This window comes from Aythya ferina (assembly GCF_964211825.1).
Source record: "Aythya ferina genome assembly, chromosome: 6".
Taxonomy (NCBI): Eukaryota; Metazoa; Chordata; class Aves; order Anseriformes; family Anatidae; genus Aythya; species Aythya ferina.
This window is the reverse complement of record NC_140303.1, coordinates 19,429,855-19,454,470: the sequence shown is the minus strand read 5'-3', so window position 1 is coordinate 19,454,470 and position 24,616 is coordinate 19,429,855. Positions and strand designations below refer to the sequence as shown.

Below are 24,616 nucleotides of genomic sequence, written 5' to 3'. Positions count from 1 at the left end.
ATCCCCCCCATGCATGTTTCTTCTAGCACCCTCACACAGATTATGGTTATATGCAGTATATAACCCCGATCCCCTCCTGAAGGCCCCGGCATGCCACGCTGCGGGTGCTCCCACGCTAGCCGCCTGTGCTCCTGGCGTTCATCATCATGGGACGGACTGCAAGGCGCTCCCAAGGCTTTACAACCAGTGAAAATCGGCACCAGCTTCGTAATTCTGGCACAACATGTCTTCTCTTTGAAGTCTGGTTGCTGGTTTTTACAGTTCTATTTTTAAAATGTATTAAAGATGTTTAAAAGTGGCAGGGACTTCCAATAAAAGCCATGCTGTCCAGAATCAGGATGCTGGTCCCAATTTAAACTGGCTGTTAAACAATAGTATATCCAAATAAAAGTGTTCTGATTTACAAAATACCTCAGACTGATTGCATGTTTATTATCCAATTTTTTCTCTTTTCAGGTCTTCAGAGGTTATTTGCTTTATCTTTTTCTGTTTTGTTTTGTTTTTCTGCAAGACTTTCCACAACTACTGTATGGAATTCACTTACCATGTTTAAAATCCAACTGTTAATGGGAAATACTAAAGCGTAATAAAGGAAAGATGCTAACAAAGATTTAACATTTTTTCTTGGCTGCATGCATGATTTAAACAACAGCTTACAATATTATCTGAGCTCAGTCTTTTGAAACACACACCCAGGATATAATGCAATCAGCTTCTGTTTTTTATCATCAGGCATTTCTATTTTCCCAGTATAAACTCAACTCATATTTAAAACTTTATATCCACAGCACATTGGATTTTCTATTCTGGATAAATGAAGGGACATAGATGGGACATTAGCTGGAGGGATGCATTGCTCCAAGGAGGAGCCCAGAAGAGCCAAGGCAGCTGATCCCCTGGGTCCACCTGGAGTTTGTAGACCTTCATCTCTGACCAGCCTCCTGTTTCTGCTGTGATCATGGGTGAATCATTTCACATCTCCATCTGTCTCATCTGTTTAGGCTGAACTCCTCAGGGCAGGGTTTTTCTTTTGCTTTGTGTATATATGTAGTGCAAAACTAACTCAAAAAATTAAGGTGATAATAGAAACCAACTACAATACACGAGTAAAAAAAGATACAGCAAAATTTAATGTACAAGAGGACTGAGTTTGATGACCAGGGGTAGCCAACCTTCATACAAAACTTTTGCCAAGATTTTCATCACTAAGGTTGCTATTTCTGCAGCCTGTACTCATATCTTGTAGTTATGTCTCTGCAACAGGCAACTAAAACAGGTTTCCTACCCTATCAAATCCTACCACTTCACATAATTCTGCCATAAAATAAAGCTAAAAATTAGTATCCAAAAATCTACAGCATTTTCTAGTATATTTGGCAAGCAGACATAACAAAAACCTAATGAAAATTTTAGATATTAGTAGCTTACTTGAACTTTCTCTCCCGTCAATACCTTCCCTATAAATGGTAAAATATTTGTTTCCCATTCTACAGACTGGAAAAAAGGAGCAAAGGACAAGTAAAGCATCCTGCCCAAGGTGACAGCTGACTTGCATGTCCTCTGCAGTGGACCACATGGCTTGTCAGTGAAATAGCACAGTAACTGTGAAGTCATTAGACCTCCAAGATTCATGGTTACCAAGCATTCCTAAAATTTTGATTAAACATTTTGTTTCCTAGTAGTTTTAAATTGGATGTGTCATTTTGTAAATGACAGATGGCTACTATACAGTAAGCAAGTAGGTTTTTTAGTTTAGGACAGCAAATACTTGAATACATTGGCACAGAGTTTCAGATTATTTTTTCTACTGAACTCTTGCCAAAAATGATATATTGGTGTCCTGTTTCTGGAAATATAAAATCTGCAAGTGGGTTTGGTTGCCTTTTGTAAAACATAGTGTACTGAAAAAGAGCATTAAATTACCATCCAAACACAATATTAAACAGATCAAAGAAATATATTTTCCCAGAAGCACATATGATTTTCTGTCAAAACATGAAACTAAAAAAAAAAAAAAAAAAAAAAAAAAAAAAAAAAAAAAAGAATTTTGGCAAGGAAATAAAAGTAAAACCTTGCCTTGCAAAAAGCAAAATCCATTATAAAACATACACAAAACAAAGAAAAACCATTGGACAATAAAACACAAAAATATACATGTTTTAGTAGAGTTGAATAAACATGCAGAGGGATGCTGCATAATTTTCCTTTATTTTCTGTTTACTGGTAGGGATGTTTTTGTAAGAGTGAGTTTAAACTTTGCACAACATATGTTAACTCAGACTCAGTTCTACTCATTGCTTTTATCAGCTCAACCAACTGAAACCTATTGCATTTCCTAGATGTTCAAGAAATCCAGAAAACATGTAAGAATTAAAACAACAGATTAATTGAACAGCTAAGAATAGAACTTGTTTCTGTTGTTGTTGTTTGCTTTTTCTTAGGAAATTTTGTTGGTAGCATAAAGGACTTCAGCAAAGAAATTGCAATGACCACAGAAGTCCAAAGCCCATCCAATCCAGGATCCACATACCTTATTAAGTCAATCCACGTAACACATCTGTTAGCACAGCTCACAGCACACCAGGACCGTCCAAGCTCACATTCACTCCATCTTGGCTCCTTGGCTGAAAGCTTTGCCCACTCCTACCATTGGTACTGGCACTGTCTTTTCCACACACCTGAAATTATTTCTCTGTCTTCAGACTAAATCATTTGCAACAGTGGTAGAGGCTTTGCTGCTGCACCCTAAGTAAGACATGGTCTCTTAATTTAGTCAAAATTTGGCCAAGGACCTGATGCAATGTGTTTTGAAATCACTGTGTGTCGGAAATGGCAAAAAGGGAAAGAGTTGGAGAGTTATCTCTATTTCTGATCAAGTTTTTGTGCATGCCTTCTCCATCTGTTGATGAGGAAGGACAATATAACACCCTACGGTGAGCATAAACAAACCCCAAATCCCTTTTACTGAGAAAAATAGGCAGTAAGTCATCATTAGTATAAAGTCCCCGAAAAAACAGTAGCTGTAAAGCAAGTTCCTAGAATTCACTCTAGCCTCCACTATTGTCACACTTTCCTAGTCCTCTGGCAGGAAATCTTGCAGCACAGCATGGCATGGCATATCATCTGGTAGTTTTTTGAGAAGCCCAGGCTGGGTGAGGATGTGGCTGGATGCAAACACATATGTAGTGTTTGCATCACTGTATTTAAAATCTGGTTAAGCTAAGCCATAACCAGAAGTTATTTTTAGTGATCTCCAGTGCCAAAATTTTGTCACTTTGAGTGCTCTGTGCCTATCTGATGTCTTTTTTTTTATTGCCGTTCTCCAAGTTTTCAATTTATGACTACTGCTTTTATGCAGAAATACAAATCTAACCAACTATAAGCACACAATATTAGTTATTTGATAGTATGCACATCAGGAGGAGTTAAACTGCTGTTAAACAACTTAGAACGTGGTATTCCTTCAAGACAATTATTTAAAAAAAAAAAAAGATCACAGCAGGAACAGCTGGATGTTATTCCAGCCTTGGCTATTTTTTCCACTGGTAAACAAACCAGATACAGGGTTTAAAAGTTTTTTGGTTTTGTTTTCTGTCACCTCTTTTGCTTCTCCAGGCAGTAATCATGATTCAGCCATATTTGTTTCTTACTGATTAGAGTCTGAATTGCTTCTAAACCTCAACTTGGTTTGTAAACTTTCATTTCTCAGAAAATATCATCTGATGTAAAACTGAGTCTCATCCCCTTCAGACTAGATTCAACTAATACATTAGAGCTACAAAAATAATCTAATGGAAAAAAGAGGCAATGTCCTGAAAATATCCAGAAATAAACTGCAGGATCATTTTGATATTGGGAAAACAATTGGTCAGATTTTTAATGATAATTTCTGAGATGCAGTAAATGGTGCAGGTTGGGTTAGCTGTTGAATGGTGCAACTTCTGCTGCTCAGAAAGCCAGCCTAAACTGTAGGCTGTAGGGACTAGAAGAGAGATCTGATGAATGTTGCTGGGCAAAGGAGGGATTGAGCTGCTGCTGCTGCCTATGGAATTGAGCTTTTTAATCACATACAAAAAAAAACAAAAAAAAAACAAAAAAAAAACAAGCACAACAAAAACCCTTCCATCATTTGATTAAATGCTATATTCTAATAATAATAATAATAAATCTTTGTTGAATAAGGAAGAGGTTTCCTTTTTAATTCTGTTCAAGCAGGTACAGGTACTGCTATTATGAACGATCTCCTGTCTGCAATTTCTTCTGGAACTTCTCAATTTCTGTACCGGCCAGCTACTCAGCTGCTACACCATGCAAAATGTTTATATATGTATTTATAAAATCAGCCCCATTTTGTGCACCATGACATCACATTGCAATATCAGACCCAGATTACTCAACTACTTCTGAAATTAAACTAAAATCCAGATATTTCCTTTATTACTGTATATTTTCTTCTCAACACTAAGCAAATTAGTTTGCACATCTTGTTTTAACCTACAAGTCACAGATCAGGGATAATGCTGCTTCACCATCTGCATCTTCTACGGGTGCCTGCAATAATTGCTCCTACTGCTAATTTTTTTTTTCCTTAACACTGGAGCAAAAACGGCAAAGGCACAAGTAGATCATTACACTGGAAAAAAATGCCTTCAAGATTCTGACAAAGAGTGGTCTTAGAGCTGTGGCATGTTTGCTTTTGAGAATCTGCTGCTGTAAACTGGCTTCTGGAGCTCAATATCCACATGCAATCTTCCTGGCCTGTATGGGCAATCATAGCACTTCATTGTCCAGTGCTATCATTACAATATTGTTATCATCTGAGCTTGAGTCTGACACTTTCTCTAAGACCTTTCAAATAACCCCTTTACTAGGCTTCAGTACCAAACCATTCAGGGCAAATCTCTGCTTTGTGCTTGTCAGCCTTAATAGACTGGATGTCACTTTTGCCTGTAAGAAGTGCCCGCTCTTCAGCTGTCAGTCAGTCCTTGCGGTGTCAGCCGAGAGCGTGGCTGGAGCCGCTGGATTAGAGGGTAGTTACCACAGCTGTCAGATTACTGACAACCTGACACCCACATCCCCAACTTCCTCCTGCTGTATTTGGTTTCCATCTAGCTCCTTGGACCTTTCTTAAGGTGGATCCATCTGGTGAAGTTAAATAATAAATGTTGTAACGAGCTAGGAAAGTTTTGCTCTTGCCTCCAATTCCTCTTTGAGGCTGGTCTGCCTTTCTCAGACACTCACCATCAGCTGCTTTTTCTGAACTTTTTGCTGATTTATGAGGGGAGAAAATCAATTTTCTCAGGTCTCTACGTTAATGACATTATTTCTACAAATCATGCCTCTGTGTTTGGAGATCTTTTAGTTGTTGATATTCGTCAAGGACACTGGGGAGTTTTTATTTGTTTCTCAATGCATTTTAAATTTACTTATCACCCCAGTCCTTCAATTCTTCTCCACTTCTACTCTTAAAGGGTTGCGTAGTGAGCAATTTCGTGAATATTTTAGTTTTTGGAAGTAACATGCATTATAGCAGTGCTCTATAGAACTTGCCCTGTTTCACATTCCACAGTTGATGCATATGTTTTTCTTATTGCTAGTACATAAACCAAGACTAAGAAGAAAAAATTGCTTAAATATATTATTTAGGATGAGAAACAGTCACACACACACACTTCGTCTGTCTTCACTTTGAGGAATATCCCTGGAACTGAACTGCTCATTCAGAGTTAGTCACCTTGCTCTTGTACCCCCCTGCAGTTCGAATGTAACCATAGTTAATTGAAATAAATCATCTATATTCTGTCTGTAGCTGGTCTCAGCCAGTAAGACAGAGACAAAAACTGTTTTTGCCCTCTCTGTTTGGGTTACATAAATAAATGCCTATTTTAAATAACGCTTTCATAAGCTTTCAGGGAAATAAGGTGAAGAACACTACTAAGAACTGTCCTTGTGGTGGAAGACAGCATACGTGTAAGGTTGGCAGAAACTTGTACCCATGTCTCCCTTGCAAATATTTTAAATTTAAACATCTCTTTAGGAAAAGAAATGCAAATCTTCACAACATTTTAAGATACAGTTATTTGCTTCAAGATGATTGAAACCTGTAATGTAACCCTGGACCATTTCAATTATGTAAAATTATTGTGGAAACGCTGCCATGCAGGGGAAGTGCTGGTCCCTCATTTGCACTAAATATTGCAAGTAATCTACAAATCAGAAGAGAAGAGACAGGTTCTGGACCATCACAAACACTGTTCTTCCCATTTAGTAGTAAGTGGGGGTGTTGTGTTAAAATCCAGCATAAGGCAGGTAATTTTCAATATGGTGGGCATTCAATGCAATTTTTAAGGGTGTAGCACACCCCTTACTTACTGAAAATTGGGAGACTGGCTTGCGAGGTTGGAGGGAAGGATTTCATTCCCCCCTGCCCCACCACCAGCTCTACATCCCTCCGCTCAGTGCCATAGGAACAGCAGTCATGTTCTTGCCAGCTAGCTCTGCCTATCTGCGTTTCTATCTACATGTTGAGATAGCAACATGTAATAAGGGCTTCTCTGCTCCTTACTGCTGGCAGACCCATTCTTTGGGTTTTCAGATTTTCATGCACTCTGGTGCATTGTCCAATAAAATTTGTAAGATATATTATATTTTCATTAGGTGCTGAATAAGTGCTTACCAAACAGCTTTTTCAAGAAAGATTAAAGCACTGAAGCAAGGCAAGAATTCTTTAGTTCAGATGAAACCTGCCCAAGACTTCACCTCAATTTTCAATACTTTTATAAGTTTGCAAACACAGCTTTTTTTTTTTTTAAATGCAGATTTAAATAAAATTGCTTATACCTAATGAGCTTTAGAGATATCATCAGCTCCTCTATAAATAAGACTGACTCAAATTCAGAACAAAATTTGACTTTTTTTCTTTAGATAGAAACCACATTATGATGCATTTGCTACCTTTTCACATTTCTTTCAGTGTTTTCCTTATTACACTTCATGCTTGTGTAGCTATTGCCTTGCCAGACAGACAGATGTGATTATGGATACTCCACACCTCATCTAACCTTGCTATTCAGAAAGCCAGGCAGAAATGGTTCCCTGCCTGAAACCAGAAGCTGAGTCTCTGCCTTCAGACCAGAAGAGGAACTAACAGAAGGTGACGTGTCAGAACTTCAGTATCTTACTAAGCTATTTTCATTAAGCAGCAGATTAGTTATCACTATGTTATACCAAAAAGAGCTAAGCAGGTAAACATTGGGTTTACCATGCATGTTCTTCTGACTTGTATGAACTGTCACGTCAAACCATGTCATATAAAACTTCAATTACCAAAGCTTGACATTGTTTCAAGTACCTTTATGCTTCTTTCCAAGTTCCAGATACTTTCTTTGGTTCCCCAATAGGGAGTTTACCATATTGGAAACTGAACAAATACTTAGAGAGAACTTCAGAATTTGGCCTCTTGATCTTATGATAAAAGATACAGCGATGACATTTCCCAGCCACATTTCTGGAACAGAGCATTCCCTCATCAGTCAGGGGAAAAGATAACAAGCACCTCCAAATTTGCAACAAGGTTTCAAGAACATGCATGGGGATTGTTTTCTTTTGATGATGTCTAACACAATGAGCCAACTTTATTTAAATATATTTTAAATATTTATTTCAATTCTAGAGGTTCTCAAAACATTGCACTGTAATATATTTTTAAGTGAGATGAGGGTTATAAAAATGCATTATTAACCCAATTCAGCTGAACAACTGTCAGAAATGTCATACCTAAAACCATTTGCAAAAATTAATGCATAATATTACCCAGTAGATAGTAAGGCACAATTCACAGTAGTGGGTAAATCCCTGTTTGAACAGATGGGCTGAAATGTTGGGATATCAAACTGACTCATTTGGGTACCTCCCAAGTAACCTCCATAACCATGGGTGTGCTGTTATTTTTCCCTCTCACTGCCAGGTACAGTTACAGAGCAAAATCCAGCAGTGCTCCTCCAACCGCCATGCATGGCACGTGGGCATCATTCACAGAATTCACTAACCCAAGGGAAGAGCTCTGCAAATGACAGCCACACCTTCCCCTTCAAGATGCAAGGAGGAAGCATCATGTATCTAACATGTCACAAAGTCATCTTCAAACCCAGCTGGGGACACTTCACTCCTCTGCTCAGGAACTTTCAGGGAATTTTTGGCTGCTTTCCAGCCTAAATGCTTGCATGTACTCACACCACTGTTGGTGAGAAATGCCACACACTGGCAAAATGAAGCCAGAATTCACCTGGAGATTGACTGTGTAAGCTTCTTCCTGGTGAGCCCTTCGTCAGCAAGGCTGCCTCCATAGATAACCACCTAATGCAAATCAGGGAAAGGAGTTAACCTCTATCTTCTCTGCAAAGGTGGCAGAGCCAGGCTTGCTGACAACCAGAAAGGGAACGATTCGAGTATCATTTCCAGAAGTCCTCTTAAACAGTACCACCTCCTGATCAGTGCTTTGCCAAAGGGGCTTGGAAAGCTTTGAGGAGAGATCCCCAGCACCCCAAACCATTTGGGTCTATTGCTGATCCATGTGAGTGTAAAATTACCCCTCAGTTTCCCAGTGAGCCCAAGGAGAAACCTAACATGAAATGGCCCTTTTTAGCCCCTGTAGGAGTCAGGATTTCAGAAAAAGTAGGTGTTTGGTGACAGCAAACTCTGGACTTACATTCTAGAGCTAAAAAAAATGTTTTTTGTTAAGTAGCATCTTGCTGAACTCAGGAGTAAGTAATTTTAAGCTGTGGTATCCTGATTTATAACTCTCTGTTGCAATACCCAGTATATATTTCTTTTACAGAAAACTACTGGCAATATAACATATTAACAGATTGCTTTCTAAATATATATATATTTTTTTTAATAAAAGTTTGTGAGTTACAGAAGTGCAAAATGTGCTTTAAACCTCTTAATTTGTTTTGTTTACTTCTATGGCTTAAAAAAACAGCCAATTGTTTTTAATTGGTTTAAAAAAAAATTGCTCGAGGCAGAACCTAGAAAACCAATCTTCTGTCTGGAGTAAATTTTTACAGCTGCCTTTTAAACCTCTGAAAATAGGGTTTATAATGGAAGTGCTGACACAACCTTATCTACAATATATCAGTGTGAACTGTACTGCTATAATAAGCAGTTATTATGTATGTGTAAAAATAATGAGAGCCAGTGTCTGAGGAGAGTTAATGTAAAATGCTAAGCAATTGTGGTTGGTTACACAGTATAGGTTAATATTCTTTCATATAGCTACACTTTTTCCCCTTTTGTCCTCCAGAACTCCTAATGAAAATTTTGATACCTGACGGTAATGATAAGCAGCCATTCACACGTCCTTTGTGTCAAGGCTAGAGCATTAATGCTTTCCTTCATATAACATTTTGCATAGCCTAAAGCATCTATTAAAATCCTTTGTAAAATTCATGAAACAAAAGTGGTGGGTTGAGTCTAGTGGGAGAGCAAGTAAGCTGCTTATTAGCAAAAAGTCAAAAACACAGGGCCAATTACAGATCTGAACAAGAAGGGCTACAGAACAGCACGGGGAGTAATTCTTTCTTCAGCCCAATGGGCTCAAGTGAGAGGCAACCTAGATAAAAATATAGCAAATATTCTAAGCAGTAATTAAACTAAAATGTTTGGAGTTAGAAACAGCTCTATAACAACTGAAGGATATGCTCAAGTAAAACAATTGTCTGGTCTCACATAGATGTTAAATTGGAAGGATTTAAGACTGCTCCCTAAAGGAACGACTAAGGGGTAGTCAAGAGGAGCTGTGAGCTCAGGAGATATGTAAAAAATCTGTTTGGTATTTCAAATGCTATAAATTAGATAAAAAATGAGCTTTTCTACTGAACAAGCAACATAAAACTGAATAAACCACAATAAGATTGCCCTTTTTCTGTTATAAACTTGACATTAAGCCTGTCATGTTCAATGACAGCCTAACAGACCTCATTCTTTACCCTTTGGAATTTGAAAGATTGGCAGATGTCATGATTTCCTTAACATAAAAGACCTTGCTGATAATGTTCACCACACATACTTTTAGTTTCATAACTTCACTCCCTTACTTTCAGATTCATTGGGAAAAATTTCCAAATAAGACTTGAGATTTTTCTCTGCTCAATAATTGTTTCTGACCCTGAGGAAAATCTTTTATTGACAAAGGAAAAAACGTGACATGGGCAGCAATTTTTATGATTTGCTTTACTAGTCGAAACATGCTCTTACATTCATAATAATGAGCTGCTTTGCACAAAACAGCTCATTATTATGAACAGAGGGGTATAATATTGTTAAGTTCTTTGGAAAGCTGAGTCAAAGCAGAACTAGTTGAGGTTAGCTCTCAACTGGAAGCAGTTTTCCCTTTAAAACATCCCTCCTCCCCTTTAAAATCTTTTGAAAAAACACATGCTTATTTTTAAAAAATTGGAATGTGGCAAGAATCACAACTCACATTTTCTAACACTTGCTTGGTAAACTTTATGTGTTGTTATTCATTTACTTTTCAATGTAAGAATTGTTCCAAGATGTTCTATAAGTCAAGGTCGTTATGCAACTTCTTAGGGGGCCACTCTTTATTCCTGTGAATCTGAGAGAGAATTTAACACCTATTTAAACAAGGAAATCCTGCTCTGCACTTTCGCAGCCAAGCACTATCAAAATGCAATGAAGCTGCTGAGCTGTATGGTGGGAGGGAAGCAGGAAGGGTAGATGCTGCTGCAACCCATCCTGTGCAGTCAAGCTCTCTGCTTGCATTCCCAGAGAAACATCTCAGGAAGACCAAGCAAAGATCATCAGCTCACCTGCTTCTTGGTCAGAGAGCACTATCCCATGTAGATTTGCCACAGAGAATCCTTTCAGAAAGCGAAGTGTTGAGTGGAGATTCAGTAAGCGCCCTTGCCTTGCAGGATGTGTGAGGATTTCATTCCTCCTGCTGTCATCCAGGCTACACCTTCATGCTTGGATTTTGCCTGATTTCACTCAAAATCAACCTGCAATCTCACAACAGCTCTCTGCAAGTCAAATGCATCTGTTAGCATTGAGGAACTTCTCCTGCCAGACTAGAGAGTGTACAAAAACCATGCCAAATGTTTGCAACCTCTTCTCTTGTGACAGGTTTACCCCTTAGGAAGTTGTATCAGCCTCACCACCAGCTGCTCGCATTGAAGCAGACACCTGAGCTCATGTCTGAAAACAGACAGAGCCACCCAATTTACATACAAAGGTAGATAAATAAACAAACTCTATATTGCGCCTCCAGCGTGCACACATCTGTCTACAAAATCAGAATCCCAGAAAGTGTGAGGTTGGCAGCAGGTCACCCAGTCCAACCCCCTGCTCAAGCAGGGAAACCCAGAGCAGGGTGCCCAGGACCATGTCTGGGTGCCTTCTGAGGATCTCCAAGGAAGGAGACTCCAGAGTCTCTCCGGGCAGCCTGTGCCAGTGCTCGATAACCCACATAGTAAACAAGTGCTTCCCATATAATACTGTCACCTTACTAAGATCTTCTGCATTAGATATATAAATACTTCCATTCCAGGACTGATATGTTTTAGGGAAATCTTTTAGGAAGGCCATCCACTCAAATGCCAGCAATGGTTAGCAATTTTTTTTTTTTTCATTTTTAAATTCAAATTTACAGGAGCATATTGGCTAAACATCCACATTCTGTTTAAATCTAGATTTATTTTTTTTTAATCCTGCCATAAGAATACATGTATCATATACTTCTCAAACAGAATGCATTAATGCAGCATAATTAAAGAAATTGTAATGTCTTTCTCAGTCAGTAGTTATAATAAAATAAAATAATATATTTATTGTTATTCCTAGTTCTGATACACTTCACTAAATAGATTTGATCTGCTCAAATTTTCACAATATGAATTTATTTTTTTTTTAAAGAAGTTTCCCAATTGGTCATGTTTTATTATAACATTTTAACTACTACCTCTTCAAACATAGAACAGTCTAATCAAAAAAAAGAGGTTGTTGAAGAAGCATATAGCATGGATGACATAATTGCATTAGAATAAGGAAACCAATGGGGCCGACCAGCATTTCACTCCAGTTAGCCATTTACATACATTAAAGTCACGATGTTGATAGGAGTAGCACAAATATGACTTAAATGTACTAGATATTATATTCAAAGGAAAAAAAATCAAAACACAAAAACAAATCTCTTTGAAATTATTCCAAATATAGCATCAAGAATGTCTTGTGGTTTGCATTTGCCAAATAAGATTTCTTAAAATGCAATTTAAAAAAAATACGTAGCACTGAACAGATTAAAAAAAAAAATCCAAGGCTGTATCTCCCTATAGTTTCACTAACATGTTAACCTACTTACAGCAATTAGTGCTTCATTAGTAAGGCTAACTAACTGTTGCTATGCCCTGTAATGATTTGCCAGGTTTTCTATATACAAGTGCATAATCAATGTTTTCCAATTACTGCTATAGTGCAACCACTATTTCAAATAAAATAGATAATAATACAAACCCATTACTGAATCTGGAGTAGCAGAGGCATTTAATTGCAAGGCAGTTCTTTTCAGCTTTTAAAATTTTTCACACTAATGAAGTGTCATACAAAAAAGTTGTATTGATTTTTCCACCACATGGCTTCAACCACAAATATGTAATTATCCCTTTTATATCTAGCAAGGGGATTAAAATAATCTATAGTATATAGCCTTTACTTATCCCTGATGGGTCTAGTAGTACTTTTACCCTTTTCAAAATATGCAGCTTTTTGATGAATGAACTTTCAGTAAAATGTTGCTTTATCTGCTTCATATCTCTACTTTTTTTTTTTTTTTTTTTTTTTTAAGTCAGCCAGCATGCAAGGGTGGGAATTTTAACTCCTCAATTCTGCCGCTAGCAGAAGGATAAGAAGCTTGCCTCAGCGTTGCTGAAACCAGAACAAGTCTGCTGCAGAACCAGGACCACAACAGCTAGTTCTGGTGGTCTCCAGCTGGATTGTCCTGATCTGTTCACTTCAGAGACCAGGAAAGACAGATTTGGCTCGTAAAAACCACTTTTGGTATTTTCATATTCTCTACAGAGAATAGCAGTTCATGTATGCTACTAACATAACGTACTTAGCTAAGTACCCCTCAATTTGCTTGGGAAAATGCAAACTGATGCCTGAGTTCAGCAGGGCCTCGCAGGTCCTCTGCAAACAGATCATCCCCTCTGCATGAAGGGCTCAGCCCCCAGGGCCTTGCTGGGCGCTTACCTTGGGAACAACTACACCTACAGAATTTGGGTGCTGCAGCACTGATTGGATACTTGCATTTTAAATGTCATTTTAGGAAAAGGATGCCAGGTGCAAATATGTCAAAGAAATTACTGTTCTACTAGATGAGATTAGGACACATGATCAAAACTGGGTTGTTTTCATGGATATTCTACACATCCTTCTTGAAATGCTTGGGAGTAAATTTATTAATAAATTAAAAAAACAACAACAACAAAAACATAGAATGAAGATAAAAAAGAAACCAAGACTGAAACACAGCTTTAACACAAAAAAATGTTCTTCACATGTTCTTCATATAAGTAGGTCCAAAACTGCATCTCCTAGTAGTTTCACTAGCATGATAATCTACTTGCAGCTGTTAGTTCATCCAGATGTTGGAGTTCACTGAAATTTGTTGGTTTTCTACATGCTGTGGAATACGTATTTTACACAGAAATTTGTGCAAATTAGAAAGCATTTTGAGATCATATACACCATAAAACTAGGTGGATATTTAAAATAAATCCAATTATATGTTAAAACTCAGCAAAAATAGAACAGCCATTGAATGACAAATGTTTTTGTAGAAGCAGGTGTCATCTTTCCTAGATTTTTATTTACTTGAGGACTAAGCACCGAGTATTACGTAACTGATGTGAAGAAAAAAAGTATTTGTGGATATAATTAAATGATATTTAATTAAAGATAAGTATATTTTATAGATCACTTAGGAAAAAAAAAAAAGAACAGTTGGAATTTGTAAAAAACAATTTAAATAATAGGAAATATTTAATGTGTAATTACCAAATAGAGTTAAAAAAAAAAAAAAAAAAAAAAAAAAAAAAGAAAGCTTGAAACATTGTAATGCTCATTTCTTTCCAAAATAAATGTATGCTATTCCTGGCAGTAACTATATGGGTTACAAAATTTCTTTGATTTCTTTAGTAGGACAATGGACTGGAAAATCCAATGAAAAATTCAATATTTTAACCACAATAATAAAAAATCAGCTAAACTCAAAACTATGTCCCGTCCAACTAAAGCTGAATAACACTTTTATGATTTTTAATACTGCATACCTCTCAGTACTGTATTTTTTACTTTTTCAAATAGGTCAGTTCCAAGTTTCCCTTTTATTTTTTATTTTTATAAAGTATAAGACATAATACTTCTCATCACAAAGTTTACAATAAAACATTTCAGCATTATATCTTACTCAATTTTTCATTCTTCAGCATATAGTAAAAAAAAAAAAAAAAAGTAAAAATAATTACATCATTTCTTCTGTTTAAAATACATTATATCACTTGCACAGGATAATGAGTAAAATAGTGCATATAAGTTGAAAAAAAAGTTCTCAGAAGTATTTAAGAAAAAAATATACATGCACCTTGTGAAAGTGTTTCCAGGATGATAAAAGGCCATTACCTTGACCGCTGACATGAAGCCATCAGAGTCATATTTATTGATGAAACTTTCAGCTCCCAATCTGCTGCACTGAATGAGCATCATACGGCTGTCAGCAAAGGCAGAGCACAGAAACAGTGATAACTTGTGACATTTTTCTTTCATAATTTATGAGAACAAAATACCTTAGAGTTTGTAGAACACAAGAATAAAAAATTTGGAAAAATTCCCTTAGAGAAAAACAGTCCATAAATACTTAACAGTACATCTTCATTACCAGAACAATTTGCAGATAAAACTGAAGACATACATGAAAAATTAATTGATAATCCTTAAGTATAACTCTCTATGTAAAAAGAAATACATCATACCTCTTGGGCTGCCAAGCCCCAAATAAGCCTGAAGTAAGGAAGACCTAAAAATGAGTGTCTGCAAAGTAACCACACCACGAGAATGCTCTGAGTTTCTTTTCAAGACCCTTTTTTAATTAATACCATTAATTAATTATTATAAGTTGCATAATGTTGTAGGAATTGAGACAATTACATGAGAATTTAGGTATTACAATATCTCAAAATGAGAATTTTTCAATATTTAAAAAAAAAAACAACAGCACCATTTTCATGTTAGAAATGATTAAATGGAGAAATTCATCATGCTACGTTACACATCTTCCACCTCTTCCTTTTCTGCTGTTTGGACAAGCTACAAAACTGAATCTGCTTGGAGTTTCTCGGGTGTCAGTGCTCTTGCTTACAGACAGACAAAACACTGTGATACCGACCTTCACCACATAGCATTGCATCCAGGGGGACACTGCCAGCACCACATTAGCTGGGGAATCATACAGCAACCCCACCTGCACCAATTTTGGGGGCCCTCTCAGATTTGTCCACCAGCAGCTGACACACTAGCATTACTGCATCCAAGAATGACCCAGCTTGAGATAGTGGATATTTTATACCACAGAATCTCAGGGGTTGGAAGGGACCTCAAGAGATCATCGAGTCCAACCCCCCTGGCTGAAGCAGGTTCCTTAGAGCAGGTTGCCCAGGTAAGCATCCAGAATATCTCCAGAGAAGGAAATGCCACAATCTCCCTGGGAAACCTGTTCCAGTGCTCCGTCACCTTCACTGTGAAGAAATTCTTTTGCATGCTGGTGCGGAACCTCTTGTGCTTCATCTTGTGGCCATTACTCCTTGTCCTGTCCCCACAAACCACTGAAAAGAGGTTGGCCAAATCCTTGACTGAAGATTGTAGTAGTGTCATGTTTCTGGGTAGCCTGCTGCAGGTGGCCCTTCTTGAGCACGGACAGGGAGCAGGTGACCTTGAGAAGTCCCTTCCAGCCTCAACCTCTCCCCAAGATCAACAACAGAGCACACCAAAAGTCATCCTGTACATAGTTCTTTTCGGAACGACAGATGTTTGGCACTAACCTGGTTAATCACACGTAAAGTTGCCTTCTGAAGCAACTGTACCAGATCTTGTACCAGATCAATAGCTCTAGTAAGCAGCTGCGGTGCCCATAGACAAAACGCCCCAGAGGAAGACAGGGGCAGAGAAGGATGAACACCTGGCCTCCTGCAGCACCAGGACCTGCAGGGGCAATGCCTGTGCAAAGGCAAAGCCACAGTGCCTGAAGTAACAACAGGCAATACTAGCAGGATGGGCACAGTGAAGGGTAGAACATTTTATCGCCCATAAATTTGGCCTCTGGCCTTAAGATCAGCTGTAGGTAGTTCAGCATCACACCACTGCTTGAAGGGAAGAGTACCAAAGCCATTAAGAGGATGATTACTGTTCCAGCAGATCAAAAATAATGAATCAATCTGTGTTTATAAAGCTCCATGGCTAGAATGTAGAAAAGCTTTCTAAACCAATACACTGTGGACTCCTAAATATAAATATACTCTGTTTATAATCTTCTCTGGATTTGTTCCTTTTTGCTGAATAGAGACTTAAAAACGAGACCATTTCTTCACAGTATTTTGTAATAATCTCTGAAGTGGCTAAGGTTTAAAGAAAAATGCTCAAACAGATGATCTTTTCAAGAAAGGCTGCACAGGAAACTGAAGTACTGTAAATTAAATATTTTAAAAACTACTTCTGTTACGAATTAAGCCATTTTTAAGAACATTATATTTTTCTAAGGACTTACAAAAGTCACTACGACACAGTTGTGCACTGCATACAATCCAAACAACAAAGGAAAATTTTTTAGAAATAATTTGATAGAGAAATAATTATATATCCCAATGTTCCTTAAAAGTATCAGTATTAAAAGCATGCTATCGTCATTTAAGCAACTGCAAAAATTATGTTTTTTTGTGGTTGTTTTTTGATTTTTTTTGATTGTTTTTCAAATAGTATTTAAGAGAACGTTTCATCAAATATTGTATGTATGCCTGTATAACATAGTTTAAGTGTTTACCTACCTCTATAAGAGTCCAGACCAAATGATGTGGCCAGTTTGGAGATCAGCAACTAGTGACTCTGCAGATGTCCTTCACTTCATAGACAGCTTAATGTGTCTTTGAGCCCAGAGTCAAAACTTCATCTACAAGTCCTGTGTTAATTTCAACTACTGAAATTCTCCTTTCCTTTAGCTTTGTTGGTAAAACCCTTGATTAAGTTGAACCCTGAGAAGCATCAAACCTCTGGTCCTCGTAGTACTTTGTCCAGCACTGCTCTGGATGCAGCCCACTGGGAGATTTACCAAAACAGAGCTCAGGACGGCAGAAACACCTAGGAATACAGTGGCATTTCCAACTAACCCTGTAATCCGTACCTGTTGCATTTGTGGGTATGCATGGCTTGGATAAATAATAATTTATGCCAGACTTTTTCCTCTTGTGACTTTAGTTTTGATATCACATCATGATTCAAAGCCTGGTGCACCATAAATTTTCTCCAAATGTGTAGTAATTCCTTGGCGCAGTCTAAAGTTATGATTCATTTATACTGGAGTGACAGCATAATACCTAGGTGTCAAAATCCATTAAAACTGTTCAATGTCTTCTGTTTATTTTTAGAACCAATTGAGACTTAACTGATGGTGAAAAATATACAGTCAAGTGTGTTTACTTCACCTTTACAAAGAATCCGTTATAGTCCCAATTAATTTGCTATTCCTGTCACAACAGGTACTGGATACTTCAAAACTGTCATTACCGTTTCTCTCTTTCTTTAGCTCTTTTTTTTTCTTCTATATGACGGCTTCTGTTTATTTTTAACCCATTAGTAGGTAATGTTTTATTGTTTTGTAAAATAAGGTATTTCACACTATTTTCCATTTTAATTAAAATAAACGTGATGAATAAACACATTTCTAAACCAACTGAAATTTACTGTGCTCAGATTTCTCTCTTCCTGTCACAATCAGGTGGTTTAGTGCTGAATTTAATAACCATTCATGGGATGATACATCTTGTACACTGGTATGATTAGCCAGATGGAAATTAAAAATATAATGCATGAGACAGTTACAAGCACCAAAATAGTTCTTAATACAAATCCAAAGCAGCTTTTTCCATGTTAATTGTTAACAGTGTATTTTTGCTTGTAGAAAATTCAGAACAGGGCTTTGTAAAAAAACAAAATGGGCTCTAAATCTGAGATCCAAGCATCAACGAAAAAGCAATCAGCAACACGTAAGAGTAGCTCTCTCTACATAGCTGTAAACAATTCTACAGAAGAGTGTTTGTGGTTTTTGCATTTGAGAAAAGGCAAGATAAATACTCATGTGAGCATTTTTGCAGTCTTTACCCATTCTGAAATCAAATCAGTAATAAAGTGTTGGGGAAGAGTAATCACAGAATAAAACTGGGGTTGAATGAAAATCCAACTATATAAACATGCATATCTTTATAACTATACATGCCTATGGTTGTGAGGAAAGGGAAGGGAGCTGTACTAATTTATCACTCACCCAGCAGCAAAGGTCAAACAGATGCAGACATCACCAGCTGCTTGGGAAGGATGGGCCCACAGCCCTTTCTGCCCTGTGCTCGCCTGGCAGCAAAGCATTTAGGCACATCACAGGCACTTTGCACATACCTCCCAGCCAGTCACCTAGTTACTGGGTTTATTTAGCTTCTGGACAAACAAAATACAGAAGTATAATTCCATACAGTACTTAATATTACTTACAGGCATCATTGGTGACCCCACTGCTGCCCCAGCAGCATGGATTGTCACTCATTTTTGAGGTAGGTTAGCTCATTTGAGCAAAATGAGGCATCACTTTTTTATTTTTATCTGTTATAAGGATTTTATTACAATTTGGATGATTATACTCTGTAGTCATAACTATTTAAAATTAAGCATAAATAGCTTAACTGACTCACAGGAATTAGAAATGAAATAAGCCTATTAAAGTAACTCTATCCTCCTGTCATTATATTATGCTATCTACAGTATATTTTCCAGGGTCTTGAATTGTTCAGTTTTAAAAGTCTTAAGAAATATGCTTTCACAATTTCCTTTCTACAATTGATCCCTAACCTAATAGACCTTACACTTAGGTAAATTTTTGTGATACTCAGCTTCATTCCAATTGGGTTTCCTTGATTCACCCTAAAGACCATACCAATATGATCCCTAATTGTTGTACCTTTCCAATTTTTATGGGTTGCAGACATGCTCTCTACCCTCTGCTGCTTTCGCTCTTGGGCAGGAAGAATGTCTTCCCTTAGGGCAACTGTGGCACAGAGCTCCTACTTCACTGCATCTTTTGCATTGTTTTGGTGGCTCAGGAGTCCTACCTCAGGGAGAGCAGCACCTCCTGCCTCAGCTCAACTTCAGAAGCAGATTTTTTTTTCTTTTTACTTTTTTGTTTTGTTTTTGTTTTCAAGCAAAGTTTTTTGCTTTTGCCATTTGGTTGGGGCCTGTGAATGTGCTTTAGAGCTCTTTAGTAACAATATAATGCCTAAAAACTGCAGCCATTACTGTTGGGCACTGCTGTAATGGTACGGAAAGAAGGAATGTGCCCCGTGATTGTGTCTGCTATTTACTAAAAACTGCTGGCAGTTATTATCCAAAAATTTCTCCCTAGTTAAAATTTTCTGACTGAAAAACTCTCCAAGTTCTTAACAGTCTCTTGAAGTATTCGCAGATATGCACATTGGCATTGTGCTCTTGCCTCCTGCCTTAGTTAAAAATCAAGAAAAGCATATTTCAGCATGAAAAGAAATGGTGCAAGATCATCCACACTTAGGAGGATGCCAGTGATTTATTTATTTATTTATTTATTTTTAACATTTTTGTAAGAGGTCATTTTCAAGCATTTTAGAGCAACTATGCTAAGTGAATAGAGGTGCTGCAGTAGGAGGAACAAGCAGTAAGAGACTACAAGGTGCTGCAGAAGCACCTTGGTCAAAATTTATTTTTTTCCTGATTCCCATACCTGTTAAATCACATCCATTTGTCCTCCCAGTTTACAGGTGGAGCTAATGCCTCTGACCTTGGCTCAAGTGACCAGTAGGTTACCCCAAGAGTCTGCATTGCCTTTGTAGACAAAAATGGAACAGTTAAAAAATAACAGTAATAAAACCCAACACAGCATCTAAATTCTGTTAATCAAAATTCAGTTGTTTGAAAAAAAAAAATGTATTTTGTTGATTGTGTTTTTTTATTTGTTTTCAAAACCTGTACACAAACCCAACATGTAGCACAAGGAAACAAAAATACCAAACACCAGCACAGTCACTGTCAGTGAGCCATACTCTGGAGACGTGTGCGGGAAACTCACAAGTCTAAGCACAGTCATGACCAGGAATGATGTGGCCTACATTCAGCTGAAGCTAATTGGTCTTAACAGTCTAGTTTCAATTCTTATCAGCCAACTCTGCCTTCCAACCCCTTCCCTTTCATAAAGCTACTTTTGCATAAATGTAGATGTTCCCATAATGATGTGTAAAGGTCTATTGAAAATCTCATCACCATGCATTAGGAATGAGAAGAACAGAGAATTTTGATACATTTTCATGAAAAGTATATTAAATATTACAAAGCCATCGATGTGGCGCTAGCAGAAAACTAGGAAGATCACACAAATACTATTTTAATAATCAGATAACTCAATCTATTTTTAGAAAAGAGATATTGGTCTTGCTTTGAATATCAAATTATTGGACTGAAATAGGAAACTTGCAGGTGTCTGCAGCAAAACTCTAGCCGCCTACACAACAGTTTTCGAGCATATGAAATACCACAATCAAAAAGGTATCAAGATTCAAATGGACACTTCACCATATAGCTGAATTTTCAGCTGTAAAACATTAAATTGCATGATCATAATTTCTAAGGTAATTAAAATTTTTCTCCACAGCTATGTTTGTTTGCAAACATAACTAAGAGGAAAATTTAAAAACAATGTTGGAGACAGTTCACCAGCTTTCATGTCCTTCTCACTACAGACATTAACAACAGCTACTCACACACAGCTGCTTGATACATCTGAAAATACAAGTAAATACAGAGGTGCTCCCATGCAGAAGCCCAGGGGTGTTTTGCATCTGCAAGAAGTGCTTGCATGGCTGTGAATATCCTGGTCCACAAACACCACCACTACTCTTCCTTGAATCTGCTGCAAAACAGAGCAATAGAGCTGAGGTCTGAATGGCCTGTGGTTTTAGCATTTAACTGGTGACAGATTTCATTGTTTTTGGGTGTGTTTTTTGTTTCCATTGTTGGGTGTTTTTGTTTTTTGAGGGTGTGGCAGTGATATTGCAATCTATATCTGTAGGAGACAGAGGAGATAAGATATGGGAAACCTGTACAATAAAAGCACTGGATAACACTTAAACATGATAAAAATCATGTGTCCACCTAGATGTACCCAGAAGTGATTATTTGGTTACATTAGCATTTTCTTTCTAAGGTCCAAATCTAGTAGAAAGCTGTCTCCAGTAAGAGGTGAGCTTTTCACAATCCATTTAATTCACAAAGATTTCTCCCCTTTCTAAAGGGGAAAAATTTAATTTTTGCCAAACATACCAAAGTACCAGGGCTCAGCCCATATCACTGATTTCAGGCAAAATATGGTATTTGGCAGTGGAACATATAAATTTGAGTAAATTCCTGTAGAGATCGTATTTTCTGATTTTAATATAATAGCCTTCAGGATCATTTCTTGTTTTCTTCAATTTGCAATGTAGCTACTCTTATTTAAGTTCAAGGAAAAGACACAACACAAGAATAATGGCAGGGAAATACATGCACAGTGACATATTTACAGCAAATGTTCCAATTTTGTAACGAATGGGAAGGTTTTTCTAACTTTTAATGAGACCTCACTTTCTTCATTAAATTTTTTTTCTTCGTTTCCCTAAAGACTTGCTCCAAATTACTGCATGGCACCCTCCAGCTCTCACTGTGCAAGTCCATGAACAAGCTATGTGCTTTTTTGTGCCCACAGTTATGGTCCATCATTATTAACGCCTCTCATTGGATGGACAAGGTGCTTCATCATGAGCAGCCATCCATCAGCACTTGCCAAGCCAGCTCTCTCCTGACCTCTGCGGCAATCATGCTGCATCACGGAGGCCAACCGCCTGGTTTAGCAGCAGAGCAGGGAGCAGGAGCTCAAGATTAAGTGTGCTGCTTCAGGTTTCCATTCCCAGGAGCTGAGCGGGCTGATGTTGTATTGATTACAAAAGTTTACCAGTAAGTATCACAAACAACAATAGCCAGGTCAACGATCAGTGATGCCTGAATATGAATCCCCAAGGGGTGTTGGGCACTGGCTCAGGCTCTGCACTCGCGATGGTTGAGCGTGGGTCGGATAAGGCTCACAGTGAAAGGAAGAGTGAGAGCCTGAAGCTTGCAGTGACATTTAAGCAAGTTACATGTGGGAACGGAACAAGAGACAACAATGCAATTATATATTCCCTGGTTTCCCACTGCAGCAAACACTGTCATCTCTCAGTGTTTATGTGTGCAGCCAGCCCCACGTTCACTGCACTAAATAGCTTCAGGTACTAAAGGATGGAAAAAGAATACAAAATGTAGGTACTAGTAAGCATAAACCAGAGATATGACACAGCAAAAAATGTTTCCAAGCTTCTCTTTTCCTACCAACCATATGGGTTTGACATTGGGATCCGAAGTAGGAACTATTAATAAATTTGTGAGCTTGTTCTGGAAAAAAAAAAAAAAAAAAAAAAAAAAAAGAGAGAGAGAGAGACACAGACTTTCCAAAACCTGCCTAAATCTGTGGAATAAAACATTTATTTTGATGTTGTGAAATTCAGTAGTTGGGATTCAATAAAAAGCCTGTATTTAAACTATATTGTGGCTTATTTTTATCAGAATTAAAGCCCAGACTCATTGGCCGTCCTCTGGTGTGAGAACATATCCCACAGACATACTGAAAATCTATTTTTAAAGTTTTTATGCGCATTACTTTTAATGCGTTCCTAATTACTCATATTTAAAACTGGAAGCGATACTGAGGCTTTATTTGATATGATCATTGTTGTATTAATGAGACATTTTGGAATGGTTATTAGAATAATTTTTAAAAGTTCTCAAAAACTTACAGTCAATTTGTTTTCCAGGCACTCCAGTTTAACAAGAAATATATTAAAAATATTTATATATTTTATAAATATATAAAATATGAAATATGGAACATTATAATCCATTTAGAGCCGAACACTTCAACCTATCCGAAATATTTCTCACAATACTATTCCTAAGCATTTCATAATTTAAATAGTAGCAAAACATAGCTATCTTCACTAATTATAAAATTCCAGAGAAAGACATGAAAAACATGTAAAAAACTATCTTCATGACAATTTCTTTCTTAAACACTACGGCATCTGTAGACATTCTCTTCTACATTAATATTACTGTATATTAGTCTCAGAAGCCTTATCAGAAGCCTTATTTTGGCTCAGGAGCCATAAGATAGGACAATCAAACATGCCTGCCATGGAAACGAAGACTTGCAACAGTTGTATTTTGCAAATAGAAAACCTACGCAAAGATTTCTTACACCTGCTCACATTTTATTATGCTCACAAAATCCTGATGAGCAAATTGATCTAACGTGGGTTGTAAATGACTAGCAATTAGCACTACATAGATCTTACCTGCTGATGTGGTGAATGCACTCCTATTCATCTGAACACCATTACACATTTGTTCATCCCTCTTCAAATGGCAGACTCTAACGTGAGTTCAAATGGGTAGCCAAAAAGCATTTTCCCCATGCCTTCCATGAAAGGCATACTTTTTCCTCTGAAACACAGATAATTACGTGACTGTTTCATCACCGCAGTAACATTCTAGGAATCTACAGAAATTCCAGAATTTATCTAGAATTCTAATAGCTCTAACCCTGGGTTTTAATTGTCCCACTTAGAGATTAATTTGCTCTTAAAGTCTTTGGCCTAAATGTGTTTTAAACATTAAAAATAAATGGCAATACGGCCTAATCGTCGCATTTAATATATTTTAACTACAATTTCCAATTCATGAAAATTCTATGTCTGTGTGTTACGGAGATTAAACTATGGGATATTTTATCCTTTGCCTGAAAATGAAGATAAAATAATTGTCCACTGTGCAACTACACAAATAAATGAATGAAACCTGTGCAAACTGACAAGCTTGTTATACAAACAGAAATAGGAACATGTTCAAAAAGATTTTAGTACCATGGAAACCATTGACACTTACTAGATTACAGCTCATATTATTGCACATTACCCTTGATGATACTTCCACTGCTCATCAGAGAAATATTAGTGTCATTGCAAGTCTGATTATGAAAACGTATTTCATATTTTATATATACATATACTTATGTAACTGTAGACCTCAAACATCACTTTTAAGGTTGTTGTTTTTTTGTTTGTTTGTTTTTATCAGAGACTGCATGTTTTCACTATATTAGTTCAATGCTGTATAAAAATAATTGAATGAG

General features: G+C 37.2%; 1 long non-coding RNA gene across 1 annotated transcript; it reads right to left on the bottom strand.

Moving 5' to 3' along the window:
• Positions 1 to 10,921: 10,921 nt before the first annotated feature.
• LOC311439243 lies at positions 10,922 to 23,922 on the bottom strand. Its single transcript, XR_014694619.1, has 3 exons — positions 23,781 to 23,922; positions 14,704 to 14,791; positions 10,922 to 11,042 (listed from the first exon to the last, which is right to left on the bottom strand). It is a non-coding gene; the product is annotated as an uncharacterized lncRNA (long non-coding RNA).
• Positions 23,923 to 24,616: the final 694 nt, after the last annotated feature.